The sequence below is a fragment of the Triturus cristatus genome, chromosome 4_2 (genome assembly GCF_964204655.1).
Source record: "Triturus cristatus chromosome 4_2, aTriCri1.1, whole genome shotgun sequence".
Taxonomy (NCBI): Eukaryota; Metazoa; Chordata; class Amphibia; order Caudata; family Salamandridae; genus Triturus; species Triturus cristatus.
The window spans coordinates 49,800,201-49,820,721 of record NC_140586.1 but is presented as its reverse complement, the minus strand read 5'-3'; the positions used below and the strand labels follow the sequence as shown (position 1 = coordinate 49,820,721).

The 20,521-nt window shown below is 43.9% G+C and overlaps 1 protein-coding gene across 7 annotated transcripts in view; it reads left to right on the top strand.

Annotated features, from left to right (window-relative positions):
- Nucleotides 1-265: 265 nt before the first annotated feature.
- The window catches only part of KMT2D (lysine methyltransferase 2D), a 1,389,531-nt gene continuing 1,369,275 nt past the window's right edge, over nt 266-20,521 (top strand). For all 7 annotated transcript variants that reach the window (XM_085600422.1, XM_085600421.1, XM_085600420.1 and 4 more), the window contains exon 1: nt 266-744. The gene's annotated coding sequence lies outside the window, so the exon portion shown is untranslated. The remainder of the gene's footprint in view (nt 745-20,521) is intronic.

Here is a 20,521-nt window from a genome sequence, read left to right as displayed (position 1 = left end):
TACAATTGCCTGGAAATGTTTGCTGTCATCGCCACTGCAATTTCTTGCAAAGACGAACTCGAGCACTACATAAGGATAACGTTTGTTGCGCCACTGTTAGTATCCGATAACGCTGTGTATTGAGCATCCCCCACCCCACTACAATGTCACTTCCGGGTGCTAGACAGTACACGAATTGCCAGTGTTCGATTTCCCGATGTGGCGTCACTTCCGCTCCCTGACAGTTTCTGCTCTCAGACCAGGCCTTACCTCAAAGCGCACGCGCGACGGACCTGGAAGTAGTCCTGGCAGTCAGAGGGTTAACCAATAGCGGAGTAATCCTTCCCGGGGCCGCAGCGCTGCACAGTCACAGGCCGCGCGCCCCGTTGGGCTCCCCTGGATTTTTTTTCTGTAGCGGAACACAACTCTTCTCTGCTAGGATAGAATTCCGAAGACCACGGTGCCACCATTGGATGCAGAAACAAGAGCGCACCATCGAGGGCCATTCCGCAGTGTTCCTCCGCCGCACTACTTGTTCCCCGGGGTGTGAAGATGGCGACCTGAGGAGGTACCGGGAGGAGAGAGCGGAGCCGTGGACAGTCCCCTCACGAACCCCCACCCCTGGCTAACCCAAAGCAAAGCCTAGCCGCACTCCCCCGCCTATTCGGGCCTACTCTTTGTCCGTCCGCGCCCCCAGCAGCCCGCCATGCTGCCCCCGCCCCGGAGGATGAGGACGCGGGAGCCGGTGTGGAGCGGAGTGTAGAGGTGAGTTGCCTTGCTTAATCCCTCCTGGTTGATGCTGTGCTCATTCTTGTTTGATTATAATAGAGTCCAGGTCCCTATCAATCTGGCTCTTGGGGCATTCGAGTTGGAGGATTTGCGGAGTTCCTTGTTTAGCCATCGTGTCCCTCAGTTTGTTAAAGCACTGAACTCATCGGGACGAATCCTTCGCATCTGGTCTAATGACATAACCTGAAGTTTTCCCTTAAATGTTGTTCATGTGCAGCAAGCTTCCCCAGTTCGTGTACCGCACTTGTGTTTACACCCCACCATACCCATTTATTGTCCCGTTGTGTTGCCTGCTTTGCGCCTCTGTGTTGCAGCCACTCGCCCTGCAGCTTGCAGCCCTACACCCATGTTTTGGTGGTTGACACCCGTTAATCTGTCTGCGCCCACCCCCCTTAAGTACAGAGTTTCCGCTGCCTCTTGTGGTGCTCATGCATATGTGGCATTGGCTACTTGATACCCCATGTGCTGCATTCAAACCTCACCCGTTATATACTCTTGAGTGCTGCAGCTTACCTAACTTGATGCACCTACTGTGCGTTACACTTATTCATCCCTTTGTTTATTCCTTGTTGCTGCGCACTGACCCCCACTTCTTGACGTGCCACTCCTTATGCTCCTAATTGCCATTGTAATGTCCTTCGGTGCTGCTGACTTCTCCACCTTGGACAAACTCCCAGTGTACTCCAGGCTACCACCTTGATGCAAACACATTTGATTCAGGCTGTGTCCTTTTATTGGGCAGCTATTTTAGGGTACCCCCTCTGCTTCATGTACCCCATGTTTTTCATTGTGATGCACCAGTCTAATGTCACTCGCTTTAAGTCAAACGCAGCTACTGTAGTGAAAAGGTGCGTAAGCTCTCGAAGCAAAGCACGTCACACTCTCGATGTCGAGTCACTAAAGACCTGATTTTTCGTTACCCCGTCAGTTACAGCCAAAAACCACGTGCAGAGACATTCCCATGCTCCCGAGAACTACGAGGCTAGACAAATGGCAGGCATGATGTACTAATACTGATTATATATTTTCCTGCTGTTTGTCCCTCCCTTCTTTTAGTAGACTCGCAGTGGGCTGCTGCACCCCACCTCATTTTGCTGCGCTTGCTATTGCAGCGTGCCCCTACACGTGCTTGATCTGGACTCAGTTGATGTAGACCCACCCTTAACCATCTCCTCCGTGTGCTCAGTGTTGATTTTGTCCTCGTAATGCGCTCATCATGTGCTGTAGGCTTTGCCATACTTAAGTGGAAGTAAAATACTAACCACTGACTGTTCTTTGGGTTGCATTCAACTTAACTTTGTTTAGATTGTGTTTCAGGAGGTTGTCATTTCTATTTTTTAAGGGAAGGGATATAATAGCTGAGTAAGTGTACTTTACATTTGGAGGCGTTTTCAGTAGATGCCAGTCATATGTGAGCAGATCACTCTGTGTACATCTTAAATTAAACTGGCACGTTATTTATGTGTACTGCAGCGCATACTTTCCCAGCCATGGCTGAGTACTGTGCACGAGTCGTACACTGCATGCATGTTTGACGGTTGCACTATTGTGTGGATAAAGAAGTAAAGATGCACATCAGGTTGGGCTAATAAATACCATAGTAAAGTTGTCAGAAAAAACATGATAATGTCCCTTCCACACGCCCCAAACTATGCAAATATTTAAAATTAAGAATGAGCAGACTTTAAACTAATTTAGCTGTTTTTGGTTCCCAACAGTTGGGTGGCCCCTCGTATAGTATGTCAGACTTTTCTATCATCCATTGCCCTTGTTTTGAGTGTCTTCTTTTGGGTCAGGGTCGTACTTTGGCAAACTTGATTTGTTGGTTTTAACAACATTAACCAATTCCTGTTACCGAGCAGGTAGAGCCACCACCTTTGCACAGTTTAAGTTTCGCAAGATGGTGGATCTGATATGTTGCAGCATGACTAATTCTGAGGTTTGCTATTTTCTGTGTATGTATGTCCGTCGGGAAAATTCTCGGTTGCATAAAAACCAAAAGTCCGTTTTTTGTATACGGAATACCCGTATCATCTGTTAGGCCAGTCACGATAGTGCTTTTGTGACGTCTATTATTGATGATTTGAGGTCTACTACTATGTATTCGTGGACGTGAAAGCAATGCTTGCATAAAGACTTGCCCTTTAACAAAAATAATACGACAAGTATATCATTTATTGTCTTTATGAAGTAGAGGTCCACTCCTAACTTTCAAGAAAACACCCCATTCGTGGATTTTATCTTAATGTAATTCAGTAAAGAATACGTTTACAGCCCCAACCCAAGGCAGTAGAGCCCTACACTCCATAGTAGCTAAATATAATCTTTACTAAATAAAACACCCAGGACTTTAACAGATGGTAACGTGCAAATGGCTTTATGTGGCTAAATTGGATGTTTGCAGGAAATATTGCATCTGAACATTTATTATTAGAATGCTCGTGTACTAGCAAAGGTAAAGTTGAGACTGACCGTTATGAAATATTTCCAAACACAAAAAAAGGTATTATCCATTAGAACTATCATGAAGAAACCCAAGCCTCATTCTGTTCTTGCAGTTCCCCATGCTTTTTAATCAATTACTAACATAATCGTATTAATCAAGGGAGGCTAGTAAATAAAGCAGGTACATCTTTCAGAGGAAAACTCAAGCGTACCATTTCAAGTAGCTGCTCCAGATAGTCTGTTAAGCATCCTACCTCCATAGAAAGAATACCTTTTCGAAAGCTTTTATTTTAACGTTTCTTGATGTCATGGGTCTGCGGGGGCAATTTTTTTTTTCTTACAAGTGGGTGGAACCATAAATGATTACTTTATTTACTTATTACACTCAGCACTCGTTCAACCGGAACATAAGTTGCAAAAGTCCCAATTTAACAAACTTTCGTACCAGTTAACGTTCTCAAATTATATGTGCCTGACATGCTTGATGAGCGTCGTCATAACCGCTTTGGCTATCATGATTTGTATTCCATTTTTCCAACGCGGCCCAGGCTTTTTCATGTAATCATAGGGCTTCTTTTCTGCACTGACATTTTGATCGGTACTCATAGAGTTGCTAGCAATGATTTTCCGTTCTGTGGTCTCACCTTTGTCCGCGTGCGTTTTTAGCTCATGACAGCTATAAAGCCTCTCTACCTGTTAAGACGCCAGATTGGGTGTGCAGACAAAAAAAGTACATCTTTTGTAGTGTCTGCTGATCTACATAGTTGGACTTCAAAGTCGTGGCTGTAAACGAAACATTCGATCGCTTTATGGAATTGTGTGCCTTCATAGTTGCTTAAACGAGAATAATTTAGCATACCCACAGAGGAGACGTACTTTACAAATTCCTTATGAAGTCGCAAGTGAATCGTATTTGAAACCGTTAACATATGCATGATATTCTTAGCAAATATCAAGCTTTCCCGTAATGCTTTGTGTTCAGAACTGGCCAGTCCAAATTTTAAATAGTGGAGGTTGAAGGCTTAAGCATTGAGCTACCAAATGTAATCTACAGCCACTGAATTGAGAGAATTTGACTTTTCTTAATGGGCTTCAAAGCAAACCCGGGAATTCTGTCAAAATTATTACAATACTTTCTATTGACATTTTGGATGATTAATTCTTTAGGACGTATAAAGTACCCATGCAGCTCTAGGGTCCTCATTACCTTGTTTTTGAAGCACCGGCCTTTTAGCTAATCAAGATCACGATTCGTAGTGCTTTGAAAGAACTTTAAACAGCAGCCTCTTATGTTTCAAGTTGGGAGAAAATGTATCCAACAATTGGTCCAGCATATCGTTCAAGTTAAGGCATTCTAGTCTGTAGCACTTCTCAAGGCGTGTACATGCATAAAGGAATGCTGTGGCCTTAATATAATTCACTGCAACCGTGAAAGTATGCAAAAAATATTATGACTCTAGCAAAATAAAATCCACAGTGGGAAAGTCGAGCCAGAATTGGTGCAATTTATGCAAGAGATTGGTGCAGCAGTGATACTAAGTGTGCAAAATGGGACTGGTTCATGCTAAGAAATGTAGCTTTAGTATACCGTACTGAATAGGAAATATTGCATCCATAATACTAAACAAGAGATATAGTGACCGTAGCATATTCAGTAATTCATATTGCAACTGTAGCTTATTTAGCTATACCATAACAACAAGCATTTACAATGCAATAGGTCTCGCAATAGCGAGATCTTGAGCTACTGGCATTGTAAATGGCAATGCCTTTTATAATATTAAAAGGCATTGTCATTTACAATACAAATAGGTCAAAGTTTTTAGCAAAAGGAAGACCTATTGTATGTAGAGCACGGTGTCCCTGAAGCGAGCACAACGCTCAATATTATAGTTCAAGGAAAAAAATGAAACTGATGGTGGTGTTCCTAACTAGGCGCTGGGCTCAGCATGCAAAATTAAAAAAAAAAAAGTTGAGAACGTGCGGTGTCTCTGAAGCGGATGCCACGTTCTTCTAAAAAGTAATTATAAAAAATAAAAAAACCTTCACCATAGTGCCATGAGTGCTGTGGAGGTAGGGGGCAGCCGCTTTTAAAAGTTGGAGGGCAGCCGCTTTTAAAAGTTGGAGCCAGTGCTTTAACTGGGCTGGTTCTGCCCGGTACGGAGTACCAGCACTTTCTGATTTTGAGAGGAAGAGTACTGGCACTTTTCAAGAGTGGGGTAATACTTTTGATTGGAGAGTACCGGCACTTCTCAGACACAAGCAGGTACTCTGCTTCATGCTACCTGCACTTCTATTTTTCCATTTGAAGCACTGGTTGGAGCGGCATAGCGCTCTATTTGAAAGCGGTGGGTGTGCGCTGCAAATACAAAAAGGCTACCCGCCAATGTTTGTCCCCATTAGTCAATAAACAGCTTAGTGCTCACCCATATATAACGCAGACCATGTAAGAAGCCAAGTAAAAGGTCCAGTCGTTATGGGAGGTAACAATTGCAGGCAAGGCCGTACCAAGGAGGGACTAACAGGCCTACATTCGCCTTAAGAGGATGTAAGACTAGGGGCATTTAAAGCAGTTATTTAATCTGTAGCGGAGTGTAAAACTTTAGGGGCTTCATGTAATGGAATGTAAAGTTGAGCAGATATCCTCATTTTATTTTGATATCTCCGTTCACTGTCACTAGCCAACCTTTGGTAAAGATGAGTTTATGCACGATGCATAATTAGGGTCTGTACCTCTACAGGCTGCCCACATGCTTTTCAACGAAGCTCCAGTGGATGTTCGCTTGGTAAATGCTCAGGGAAATGTGAATTATATTCTGTAATAACCTGTAGTGGTGTCCCTCGATCTGAGGAGTTGTCCAGGGCCTATTTTAATATTGTCTTCCTCTGATCTGCGTATTTACTAAGCTGTTGAGAAAAGGGCAAGTCATCTGGTGTTGGTTCGTCTGATTATTTAACAAAAAGAACCACCACCACACAGACTAGACCAGGATGCTCCAGTAAAAAGAGAAATGTTCCAGTACATCCATATAATTCAACCTATTCCTTAAATTATGCCAACCAAACTGTTCATATTAGTAAAACGACATTTGCATCAGGCAGTGCTTCCATGGTGGTTGCTAATGATTTGGGGCACGATGTAAACCTGTAAAACAATCATTAGAAGCTACTTTCAAACAGATTGGAAAAACATCAAATCCTTGTGAGCCAACCGCTGTTGTGTTGCTTGCGTTCCTCCAGCAAAAATTTACCCAGCTCAAAGAGAGATTGTAAAAGGTGTATTCAATTTCTAAACGGGGGGGGGGGGGGGGGGGGGGGGGGATAGGAAGAACAACAAAAAGGGCCTGTCCTCCAGGTAATATGCTATAATAAAAAAGGAGCCCTTCATGAAGGGTTTTTCTTTCCACTCGCATGTTTATATAGAAAGAACTGGATTTTCCTTAGATAACTCTCACCCACCAGGGATTCCCCTTGGTGGCATGCTTCATCATTGCGTTCTTCCCGTTCTGCTGCGAAACGGTGTGTGCTACGACCTATGTGTTATGCTAGAGCACTTTTTATGTTGGTAAGATAATGTATTAGATAAAGTAAAAGATTGGAGTGGGAGAAGAGGAAAAAATTAATAATACCTGGCTAGTAGTAAAGGATTTTGTATTCGTGCTTCTATCTGGTATGATTAAAATATGGGGAAAAGATCAGGGAACTAGAGGGGAAAATATACCGCAGTTCCACTGGTCAACATGTTTCTAGCCCTACCCCAAGGCTATTCTTCAGCACCAAGAGTAAATCTAGAGGTTTGTAGTTAGCAGGTTACAATTTTTTCCTGTGCATTAATTATGTTACGTTTGTGCTCTTGATTTCATGCGTGTTTAGTAGTTGGGAGTAGGAATAGAATGACTGTAATTGATTTGAAAAGGGGGGAGGTTTGCAGAAGGGGTAGAATGATCAGAATGAAATTGAAAAGGGGAAGTAAGTGTATATGTAAATGGTGGTCCTGTGTGCTTGTTAGCGGGGTGGAATGGGTAAAATGGAGGGGCGAAAGGATGTTTGGGATAACGGAGGGAGGAAAATCGGAAGGATTTTTTTTTATAGTAAGTGCATTTTTGTAAAAAAAACAAAAAAAGACTGATTTTTATGTAGCGCAAACTTGGTATCGGAGCGCTTTACATGAGCACCAGTTGTGTTACATAAGGACATATTCATTTTTGTTTGGCACGGGCGAGATTTAATGATCTGCCTAGAATCACAGGATGTTGAGCATCGTTGCTGAGACTCTAACCCTGTTCCCCCAGATTTGAGGTCGACCGCCCTAGCCGCTAGGCTACATCTATCTATCTATCTATCTCGTGCTTGGTAAAGTTACGTTTGTTTGATTAAACCTGCCTATAGAAATAGCCATATGCACATTGAAGCAGTAATATTTACATGATTTGCTGTCCACATTAATCTTGTCATACCTTTTTAAAAAAATGTTTTTTTTTTTATAACTAACCTACATACACGTGCCTCTTATTGTAGTTATTAGTAGCAGGCATAATCCTCTATATATGCACCTATATGTACATAGAAGCAGCAGTTTTGACTTGGTCGGCTATGCACATGTATCTTGTGGTGTAATATAGATTTTCTTTTATATACATGTATCTACTTACAACTGGAGGCATATTTCAAAGTACTATGATGTGTACTTGTATAATTGCTCTTTTCCATACTGAGAGGTATAGTTTGTCTTGTTTGATTATATTTTAGTGGTAAATTCTTGATTTGTGACTATAGTTGTTATGAGGGGAAGAGCCAGCTATTGACTACTAATCTTCTGAAATGGAGATGGTTGTCTGTGGATCTTATGTTTGAGATTTGGCTGCTTGAACAGAGAAAGATGTACCACCCATGTTTTTTCCTTGTATTTAGGAATTATGAGGCAGGGGCAATTATTGAGCTTAGGTTCCTATGTTCTATGTATTTGTTTTTTTTTCTTCCAGATGAAAGTTGGCCTTTGTCATGTATTGCGTTTTGTGTGATACAAAGCAGCTTGAAGGAGGATCTTATTCAACTGGTAACCAATATAGCGCCCTCAATGCAGAGGAGATGTGTGCTGGTGGCTTTAGATAGGTGGGGTCTAGGGACATCGTTCTGAGTTCTTTGTAGTCTTCTCATATTTGACAAAGTTAAACCGTGAAAGTTAGCGTTGTCCAGTTTTGATAGAACAAGAGATGAGTTTGAACCTTGCGTTTTCTTTGTGAGAGGGCTTAATTTGGCTACATTATCCACTTGTGGATTTATTGACAGTTGGGTGTCCATGTTAATACCAAGGTTTTTTTTCCTCCTTAGTTATTCAATTTGAGGCGTCTCCATGTCATCCATTGCTCAGCGGCCCTTAAGCAGTGGAAGAGTTTTGATATTGTAATGTCCTTTGGGCTTTTCCATTTCAGATTTATCTGTGTAGTTTTAGCAGGTCATGAGAAACTCATTGATCAGATCTGGCAATGATTTCATGTAGATGTTGACAAGCATGGGTGAGATAATTGAGACTTGAGGGACTCCTGCTTTAATGTTGTATGGTTTAGAAGAGAATTGGGGATTATAAATATTTGTTCTGTTTAGGCAGGATGTAATCCAGATTAGAACTGTGCTCTCTATTCTGGTATTCTTAAGTCTTTGGTAGAGTGTATAATGGTCCACTGCGTCAAAGGTTGCTGAAAGGACCAAGCGAAGAAGGGTTGCAACTCTGTTCTGGTCCACTTTGTTTTTAAGGTCATCCCAGATAGAGATTAGAGCAGATTCAGTGCCTCTTCCTGGGCGGAATCCAGTTGGAGGTAAGAAACTGTGGGATTGTCTTCAGTGAATTATGACATCCAGGTTTAAAGCTGGTTTTCCCTATAAGCTTGCCAAGAATTGGTCTGTTCGCTATGGATCTGTAGTTGTTGGAATTTGTAGACTTTCATTGGAACTCGCCCAGAACCTAGTTGGGATACTGTACTAGTTAGTGCCTCTTACTCTAGCCCCGCTGTTCTACAGTAAAATGATAAATTGTATTGTTTTCCTGTTCAGAATGTGCTAACAGTGGTGAAACACAGGCCCCCACGGTGCAGGGCGCCCCCAAGCCCCAGTGGGCCCCTCAGCACAGTACTCTGGCCAGGGAGCTCACGATTTAGTCCAGAGGGGCCCCTCATACCTTGCAGGGGGGCCCCCTCAAGTTACGTTACGCTAGTGTGTGCAAAATAAGAATTGCCCTGCCGTGCTCCCACATGTAAAGTTTCTCCACACAAATTGTTTAGTGGCCGATCCTGATGTCTGGTCTTGTCTCCTCACAGAACCCGTCTCTGCAGTAACTGTCTACACATGTGGCTCCAATACCAGGTCTCGGAGTATATAGCTGGACTAACCATCACACTTAAACCTCATCCATTTCATCCTCCGCCTTAACATGTCTGGATCAAGCCCTCTTGCTGCATTGGGAGACTCAAGATGTGGAGATTAGATAACCTAGTGTTCTCTAGACACTACACATTGACTTCCAGTTGAATTGAAGTTTACAGTGCAATTCTGAAACTCCTATGAAAGTTAGTGGCTGTATCCCAGTTCCTCCACTGCCTCAGGTACCTTGAACTGCTTTTTTTGGTTGTCCATTCTTGTGCTTTTGGTACCCACTGACCTGTTCTGGAGCACCTCCATTTTGATAGCTGTTACCTTCACTTGTATTAAAGGAGGTACCTGAAAGTCATTAAGGGCTGCTTTCATGAGAAACTTGCTCAGTGGCAGTTTTTCTATTATTCGCGACAACAATATTAAGGACATGGAGGCTGGGAATATGCTTCTTTCTTTACTGCCAAAACCACAGCAGCCAATCAAAATATTCAAAAAACAAAATTACAAATCCTGTGAGTATTAAACACCCCCACACTTCTTTTCCAGACCACCAATCGTAACTCCTCCATGTCCATAAAACAGAGGATGTACTTGAGCCGGGAACCAAAGGAAGAGCCTTGGAGGCCAAGCTCCACAAGCAGAGTGTCCGTTCCCCCCCCCCAAACCTGTTAACATTAATACGTGCCTTGGCCATAATCTATCGGACCCACGGGAACAGAGTTGTGGTCGCCACGGGCGTAAAAGGTTTTTGCACAACAATTATAAGTTGGCCATTAGGATACATACACAGTAATCTGGTACAGTTCTCATAAGTTCCTACATTTTGTACCACAAAGAATTTTTCATCATAAGGAACAGTTTGGGTAATCGATGGACTTCTGAAACGTTTTTTTGTACGTCTAGAGCAGGGGTACTCACAAACTTTCTGTTGGGGGCCAAAATTACAGTGTGGTTAGTGGCCGAGGGCCACACTGATAGGGGTGGAGTCTGTGGGGGCGGGATCAGTGGGGGCGGAGCTAGAGTAAAAAAAACCTTTCAAAACATTAGACAATGGTGTATTTCACAATCAGATGCAACTACAAAGAGCAACTTGCAGTGCACTGACCCGCTATAAACACCTGGATGTGACTCCATTCTAATTACGCACTTGACAAGAACAATATGCTGCTTAAAAAAAATTAACATCCTAGAAAACGCAAACACTCATAGGGAATGCAAGATTAAGTAAAGCATGTGAAATGTAAGCAGTGAGTGCTTTTGCATGAAAAGGTAAGGCCATGAATACAGGGCCCGGAAAGGACCCGTTTCAGTGCCCATTGCATATATCCTTTCAAAACGTAGGCGGTATGGCTTAAAAAGACCACATTCGTAAACACACAGACGCTGTATACATTTCATTTCGTTTTCCCAATTCCAATTCCCATTCAGTACCTCCAGGCAAGGTGCACTTTCCCACACAGGGAAAACAATGTTGTTCAAAGAGTGGAGAAAACAAAAGTATCACTTCACTGGCAAACACTGTAACGTGGCGCTAATGTGTTTAGGTGCAAATAAATCAATCTGGCCACCTTGCAACCACTCTGTCTTGCTTTAATTAGTTATGTATTTTTGACATTTGGAATCTTTTATTCCTCTCCACCCGAGGCTGCACTGGTGTCAGAAAAAGGACGTTTCCAGCAAAAATGTTTTCTTTTTTGGATCCATTTCACAGGGGAGCAAATAAAGGAAAGGAGGATAGAGAAGGTAATACCGGTTTCCTGAAGTCTTGGTTTTGCACTAACTGAGGAGCGAGACCGAAAGAGAGGGAAGACTCGGAGGCTTAAAGGCCGTCACCGGTGCATGCGCTCACAGATATAGGGACTTGGGGAGGCTGCGCGCAGGAGCCATATGGAGTAACTGTAGGAAAATATACATGACACACTTTCCTGGTCGCATGGCTTCACTATATTAAAAAGCACGTTCGTAGGTCTCGCGCATAAACGATTAAAGAAAATAAACATACCTGTGCAGGCGCTGCTTGAAGGTCCCCCGGGGCTGCGGGCAGGATGGACGTCGTGAAGAGGGACACAGGAAGCTCACCAAAAGGTCCTTTAAAAGTCAGCTGTAACTCGAGCTAGTTACAGCTGACTTTTAAAGGGCGTGAGCTTCGTGTGACGTCAGAGGCAGGCAGGCCAATCCGATGCAAGCAGTAAGCAGAGACGATGGCCGCAGGAGGAAACGTTGTGATTACGTATTAAAGCGTATTCACAACGTTTGCTCCTGCGGCCATCTTCCCTGCTTACTCCCTCCAAGGAAGTGTACTGGCATCGATCAAGGTCCGCGGGCCGCCAATGAAGGCCGGGCGGGCCACCAGCGGCCCGCGGGCCGTACTATGAGGAACCCTGGTCTAGAGATTGCAGAAGAGACTCCCTCTGGCGTAAATGCCTGGTAAATCCAACGCATGAATGCCTGAAACACTCCAGACAAAGCAACATAGTGAGCTTAGCAGACAGTTGCTTCCCAGACATCGACTCATTGTCCGGCCATCTCTGAAGCAACCTCAGTACCAAATTGATGTCCAATAACTGCTCATAATGAAGCATGGGAGGATTGTACACTGTCATACCCTTGAACAATTTGCAAACCAATGTGTGAACGACAGCCGGTTTACAATCAATATGGGAATGACCAGACCAGACAGTTGATCTCAAAATTTTCACTGGCTTGTAACTAGGCTTGTCCAGCTCCCTCAGCCAGGAAATTCAATTTATCCTTCAAACCTGCTGTCATGGGATCCAAATCCTGTTCCACACACCAACCCATTCAGATCCTCCAATTGGCCTTCTATCACTTGCAAGTGGAGGGGGCCCATTCTCGTTGAGGTATGTAAAGGTTTGTCTCGCAATTCTTGGAGCAAAACAACGTTGCACGGAAACGTTCCACACCATGAGAGGTGGACAGTTTTGCAACATCAGCGGATGAAGGTCCCTTAGTGGTTCCTGCAGATTTTCCGAGAACATCGGAAGAGCCACTGGGAGGGAAATTGACAATTGATGAAGAACCGGGAACCTGGTTGCACCCTCCAAATCAGTGTCACCAAGAACACCGTCTCCTCACCTGCACGATCACTTACGATCATGCGAAGGAGGGAAAGGTGTACAGCGGCCCCTTGGCTCAGTCCTCTAGAAACACGTCTGTTGCTCATGTCAATAGATCCGGCCTCCAACTGAAGAAAACCGGAAGATGGTGATTCAGTCGGTATGCAAACAGGTCGACCACACAAGGCCAGAGGACAATCTGAATGGGCGGAAACACGAGGGGGTGCATCTTCCAATTGCTCGCAACCGCCAAGAACCTGCAATTCCAGTCTGCAGCGACGTTCTTCTGCTCTGGGAGATACTCTGCAATCGCCGAAATGTGTTGTTTCAGGCGGACGTGCTTAAAATCTTTGGCAACCTCCGCTAGCCACCTGGACTTGGTGCCTCTCATTTTGTTGACCAAAAACGGCAGCAGGATACTGCAATTGGTCTTCAGAGGAGAGTGCACTTGAATAGCAAAATAACCTGCCTAAAGTTCCGGGCAATTTATGTGAAGATCCAGTTTGTGAAGGGTCCAGTGCCCTCGAGAGGAGATATCTCCGCATCTTGCGCCACAACCCCATCTGCTGGTGTCTGATTCGAGCACCACGTCTGGGAGAGTGCCAGAGATGGCCATGCTGTTCCAGGTGTCCATGTGCATCAGCCACCAGTTCGGTTAGTTCCTGGTGTCCTTTGGAGAGGGGGATCTGAGTGTTGCATGAGAGGCAGTTGCAGAGGTGCCTGATTTTATGACACTGTAGAGCCCTGTAATGAAGAGAATCCGAACATATAACTTAAATGGAGGATGCCAAAAAGCCTGACTATCCTTGCAGTCATCCGCAAATATCAGTTGTTTGCTCAATGTAGATATCAAGATCTTTTTGATGTCTCAATTTCTGGGAAGGAAGCTGAAGAAGCGCCATGACTGAGTCGATGTGAAAACCCCAGGAACTCTAATTTCTAGGTTGGTATCAGAACAGACTTTGATAGGTTGATGACACAGCCTAAATCCTGAAAAAGATGAACTGTAAAGGACAAGTGATCGAGGATAAGAACATGTGAATGATCCATGAGAATCATGTCGTCCAGATGAATAAATAATCTCATGCCCTTCACTCTGAGTCTCTGCATTGTGGCCTCATCAGCTTGGTGAAGCACCAGGGTGCTGACAGGAGACTGAAAGGGAGAGCTGTGTATTCATACTATTGATCCCGCTATTGAAATTGTATGAACCTCTTGTGAGGTAGAAACATTGGTACTGTAAGACGTCCTTCAGGTCCAGACGGATCATCCAGTTGCCCTCATCAACAGATCTCTTAGCAAGTGTATCCTCTGCATTTTGAAATGCCCGTGGACCGCCCACTGATTGAACTCATTGAATTTTAAAACCACTGCAAAAACTTCAGCGATGAGGGAATGCAGTGCCGATCTCACCATTTACGGAGAAGCTGGTAAATCTCTGACTCTAAGAAGGTCATTTCTTGTTTGCAGGGAGGGGCAAAGAAGTCGAGGGGGAGTCAGCTGGGACAGAGTACCAACCAGCTCTAAATAGGCCGTGGGTTATCTGTCGCCAACTGTGAAGACATTTGAGTTATACCCCCTAAAGGCATTTGAAATAAAGGAATAATGCTTACCGGTGAAACATGAAGATGGGGAGGCCTGGAAGACTCACCTGAAAGAGCCCCTGCTCTATCTGCCTCTGGATAAGTGTGACTGGTACCATCTTGCCAGCGTCTACTCCTCCGCGACACAAATCCTTGGAGAGATCATTGCTTGTCAAAAAGTTCCTGCTTTGCCTGTCCCTGGCAAAAAGGTTTGTATTCAAAACTTTCCTAAGAGGCACCTGAGCTTTGGCAAGTTCTTTAACACCTTCACGGTCCGTGGCAAATTTATCTGCAAAGAGGAGGCCGTTAGCTTTTGGTTCAGCATCAGCAGTGGCCAAGTTTACCAACTTGGGATCAATTGGCACAGGCAAGGATTTCCTGCGCCCTAAGGAGATGGCACAGTTGTCATTTCCCAGGAGGCAAACGGTCCATTTTAACTGGCCTGTCAGGATCTCCGGATCTATTGTAGCACCATGGAGCCTTGTGAACTTTTTTTGCCAAAGGACAAGATGGGTCCAAGAGTTTATTCTGGCTTGCTTTCCATGTCCTGTGAGTGCCCTTTTTGGGGTCCTTGGCATATTTCTTCAAAGAGGGTTAGCATGCTGAGGTCTAAGATTTTTTGGGGGGGCGGGATTGCAGGCTGTCTTGCCCAGGAGGTCAGGTCTGGGAAAGTCTGCACGTAGAATTTTACGGACCTCTTCATCAAAACTGTTTCTGAGATGGTGCTGCTTATTGTCCACCATAGCCAGAACAGGAGTCTGAGTCCCTATGGTGGACTGTGTCCTCGTGGGCAAATTGAAATGAATTAGACCCACAGGGCCCCGGTTGCACTTAGAGTTCACAGGATTTTTTTATTCTTCTTCCTGGGAGGCCCAGGTGGATCAGAGCGGAGGAAGAATCTGTGTCTGAAGCGCCCTGGGGAGGTTTCAGGAGAGGGGGCTGGAAGAGTCACGAACACTATATCGATGATCCCAGTCCTAGAAGAGTTGAACCAGGACATCCGCATGATGCCAGTTCTGTGAATTGGAAGGATTGTCTTTACGAGTAGAGGTTCTCCCCTGAGCAGAGATGAGGCTGATTTCTAGTGTTTGGTTGTGTTCCAGTTGGTCTGTATAGGATGTAGTGCCAAAGCCATGGCTTATTAACCGATTTCTGAACAGACAAATCTATAGCCTCCACAAGGCCATCATCAAAGTAGCATTACCCCTCCTGTTCAAATGGCCCATAGTTGGCAAGCTCATAGAGCTCACTGTCGGGCATGTTTAAATATCAAGGCCCTTTACACTGCAGTGATCATGAAGGGTTAAACCAACCCTAACAGCCCAGAGGTGTGAAAAGCGTCCCTCAGGCAGTGCCTACACCAACATGTTTGCAGCCCCCCAACAAGGCCCTGTATGGAGGGGCATCTGTGAGTGGCAAAACCACAGGCTCCAAAGATTATTGCAACCGCAATTCAAATAAGTAAATCTGCCAGGTAAATAAGAGGTAACCTCCGAATCGTGGGGTAAGAAATGCCCAGATGTTATGGGGAAGACTGGCCTCCTATTGCTATAGACTGGAGAAAGGCGTCTGCAGCCATGCTCAACCGCCGCAAAGGAGGAGCGGGTGCTGGACAATGGAAGAGGACTGTGTGAAATGGTCAGTTGGACAACACGTGCTCCCAAAGAAGCAATCGTCCAAAGAGACGGCCTTCCAAAAGAATCCTGTGGCCGCTGTTCTAAGTGAGTGAGGGGGAGGGGGGAGATGGGTGTGGCGATCAAGGTGTCAGGCACCTATAAAGCTGTGATAATATCAGAAACACTTCAAATAACTAAAGCATTGCAAGGGCCTTACATGGCAGATCCTAAAGAAACAACAATTGGTTAACCAATACATCACACCAATACCATACTAGAAGGGTACAAAATCGAGAGACGCCTTGACTGCCGAGCAGTAAAGAAACGGCAGCAAGAAGGTGTTTCTCAGTTTTGTGGACATGGAGGAGCTATGATTGGTGGACTGGAAAGGAAATTGAGGTATAGGGGTTGTGTTTAACGCTCATGGGATTTTTAGTTTTGTTTATAAATGTTTCGATTAGCTGGTGTGGTTTTGGCACCAAAGAAAGAAAATCATAATCTGAGCCTCCAGTCCTGACATCGAATTTGGCTTCCTGCTCTTAATTCAATTTCTGCTCTCAAGTTTATTTCCCAGCTTAGCGTGCCTGTGAATGAACACCATCTTCGCTTTCTCTCTGCTCTCCTTGCGAGATAGGATATAGAGAGAGCTGCAGCTATCCCATGCACAGGTACACCGAGACAGTGCCGGTGTAAGACCTCTCCTCAGCTCCACTTAGGGGAGGGAATGCTTTGCCTTAAACTAGCAAAAAACGAACAAACGGCAGACCAAGGTCGAGCACATTCAGTCCATATGTACATTAAGAGTAAAAAAGTGGTGCAATCGCTTCCTGCGTTAGCTTTTGGTTCAGCATCAGCAGTGGCCAAGTTTACCAACTTGGGATCAATTGGCACAGGCAAGGATTTCCTGCGCCCTAAGGAGATGGCACAGTTGTCATTTCCCAGGAGGCAAACGGTCCATTTTAACTGGCCTGTCAGGATCTCCGGATCTATTGTAGCACCATGGAGCCTTGTGAACTTTTTTTGCCAAAGGACAAGATGGGTCCAAGAGTTTATTCTGGCTTGCTTTCCATGTCCTGTGAGTGCCCTTTTTGGGGTCCTTGGCATATTTCTTCAAAGAGGGTTAGCATGCTGAGGTCTAAGATTTTTGGGGGGGGCGGGATTGCAGGCTGTCTTGCCCAGGAGGTCAGGTCTGGGAAAGTCTGCACGTAGAATTTTACGGACCTCTTCATCAAAACTGTTTCTGAGATGGTGCTGCTTATTGTCCACCATAGCCAGAACAGGAGTCTGAGTCCCTATGGTGGACTGTGTCCTCGTGGGCAAATTGAAATGAATTAGACCCACAGGGCCCCGGTTTGGCAAAACTGGTAATGAAACGCGTTGCCTGTGTGCCAGTTTTTAAGAAATAATGGAATAAAAGAAGTACTTTTTGGAACAGATTTCTGCTTGCTCTATTGACTTCACAACGAGTGCACCTTCCATCTTTCTTGAAAAATAATGCTTTGCCTTAAGCCTGCAAGGGAGGTGATGAAGCCTTTTGGATGGTGGCATGCCCCGCACCAGCCTTACTGAGAACCTCCCATCTCTTTAATTCTTTGCATCTTGGCTGCCTTAAGTGGCAGCAGCATGCATTTTGGGGCCCACTACTTATTGCAGCTTTGTCTTCCTTGAGTCCTCTCATGTTTTTAGGTCTCGGCCTGGGGAAAGCAGCGCATGCGCTGTTCTGCCATGCAGAGGCCTTTTGGAATCCATACGATTCCAGCGTGCACGCGGGGAGACAAACGAGACCGAAGATGTGCATGCGGGGATTGGATGCTTTACTGGCGGCGTGATACTCTAGGGACTTTTTTTTTCGCCGCCAGTAAAGGCAGTCCCTGTGTGCACATCTTCTGTCCGCTTCAGCCGTTCACGTCCCATGACGGCCCGCGCTTATTTAATAGTAGGGAGCTTGGGAATTAGTATCTGATGTTATACACGTGTAACAGAAGAGAGGTGTCTCTTGTTACACTAATTTCTTCTCCTAATACGCATGTGCGTATCTCGTCACTTGAGTGCGTAAAAGAAGGGAGCATTGAGATACTCGTCTCATGTTACGTACATGTGCAATAGAAGGGTGGTCTGCAATTCTGTATTTTTCTCTGGAAAGCAGCCCTGTGTCTGCATTCGTCGGGTCAGCCTAAATATTGAGCAGAGGTGGGACACCGGACTATTTAACTTGAACAGACACCAGAACATGGCCCATCGCCATTCGCATAAGGTGAGTCACACCTCTGGGGTAGTTCCAAAACGTCCATTTTTTTTTTTGCCGCCATTCCACACTTTTTTAAGTCGCGCTAGGATACCACTCTTAATTTACCTTCTTTCATCCTTTTTCTCGAACTGTGCCCCTGAGAGACGATTTTTTATTTTTTAAATTTTTTTAATTTTTATTTTATTTATCATTTGGATGCCGAACTAGCCTCTGCTTAACGCACATGACCCCTACTAGTGCACAGCTCGGGCCGACTATATCAGCTCTCAGACTGACTGGGGGTGTCCCCTGTTTTTCATGCTTTTACTAAGTAGTATGCTGTAGATTTTCTCAAATTCGTGAACAGGTTCAACAAAACATACACCATTCGTGTAGTCACTTATTTATGCATTTTTATATAGCGCAAACTTTACCCAAAGTGTCAGAGCGTGACTACTCTTGGAAATGACGTACTGAGATGCACATTTATCTGCTAGAGATGACCGCTTGTGAGGTTCTTTGTAAAGTAGGATTGGGATGGACAGGAAGTTGTACATCACGGTCCCTTGTCAGCAGTTTGTTTCTAGATTTACCCAGTAGTCACACTGCTAATGTAGTAGTTTTCTTGTGGCCCAAATTGTCACAACTGTAACCTATTGGTGAGCTTGTGTCTGTGGCATTTTTGGTTGGAATATTGAAAGCTGTGATCGTTAACAAATTGTGGGCTATAAGAGAGAACATCATCTAAAAGTTTTCCCATACTCTTTGTAAAGAAATGATCCAAAACTAGAAGCAGGCTTCCAAATATCTTTCAGACTAATTCTACAATCTCTTAAAGCACCTTTTTGGGATTTCTTTGATTTAAAAAAAAGTATTAGATTGTAGAAAGCACTCAGTTTTTCTGTTTGTGGTTTAGAGCATAAATACGTAACCGTGAAACATTTTGAAAAAAAACTTCAAACGTGGACATCCAGTGTATAGCGACATTCAGTCGTCTCCATCTGGATATTAACCCTACATCTGCCTTTCTTTAGCCATTGTTTATGATTCTGGGATGCTAAGAGTTGAATAGCCAACAGGCTCTGATAGGATTTCGAGACATACTTTAATGGAGTCACCTCTGATCACGTGTAATGATTCATGAATATTTCTTCCTTCCTTCAAAAGCTCAGTATTCCTTTGGTATAGCACTATCAATTTTTGTGTGACGTGTAGTTTATTTCTAGGTGAATTTTAGGGGTCGGAGGATCTGCCTTTGGCAATATATTGTCTTTATCAGCATCTTTAACATTGCAGCATACAACATGTAGAAATGGATTGCGGATGTGGAAATGGGTATGGAAACCCCTCCTATTTAATTGTGGTGTGAGGAAGGTTGTTTCTACATGGGGAAAGTATTTCCTCAAAAAATAAAAAACAGTAAATATGATGATGCGCATTTTTCTTTCAATTGGAATGGAAAACATCCACAAGGTTTACACATTTCAGCATTGAATAACATCTATAACTGTTGTAAATTTGATTACTTACGGGAATCCTTTGTGAAACACATGAAATAAAATTTGCTGCAGATTTACCTGTAACCCTACAAAAGCATATTTAAAATGTTAAAGTCAGGGCTTTGTGAATTCTGACACACGTGTTAAATACTTCTCCTTATTATGGTTCAACCGTAGACAAATATAGTGGCAGGACCAGTGCTGATTTGCATGTGGCTGGGTCTAATCTGAAGTGAGGAAAATACACTATGGGCTGGAATTCTGCTCGAGCGATAGGCAGTAGTTGGACTTTTTGTGAACATTCCTCCCTCCATCCTCTTTTTTGTTCGTTAGCTTGTAAAGTTGACACTTAATCACCTTATTTGCTGTTGGGGTTGATTACCCACCCCCTTTCTTCTTCGTGGTAGACTTGTCAGTTGTGGTCAGAAAATCACATGTCAATCCCTACCTATTTCGTAATTTAGATTTTTATTTGTGAATGCATGCCGATTATCAGTTCGCTTATTTCAGTGACTGAAAGCTTGTCCGTAAAAACATACAGCAAGGATCAACACTGGGGCTAGACAGAAATGCAGAGCACAGAATGTGAAATTTTTACTTCAAATACTGTCAATTGTGTTGCTTTAAAATGCACTTTATAGCAACAACGGTCCCAAACAAGAGGGATAGGTATAGTATCACAATTTTCACAATCAAAAACTGGAATAATCTAGAAACTTAGGTAGAGGGATAAATACAATGTAATAGTAATAAGGAAAAAAAAGACAAATAATATGCACGAGGATAAGTGAGCAAACCGTGAGTGGGTAAAAAGGAAATCAACCGATTTAAAAAGTGACTTTACAGTGTAAGCAAAAATGACAGTATATAAAGTCACAATAAGTTTCAAATCTCATACTCAATTGCAAAATACAAAGTACAATTTAAGAGTTTAGAG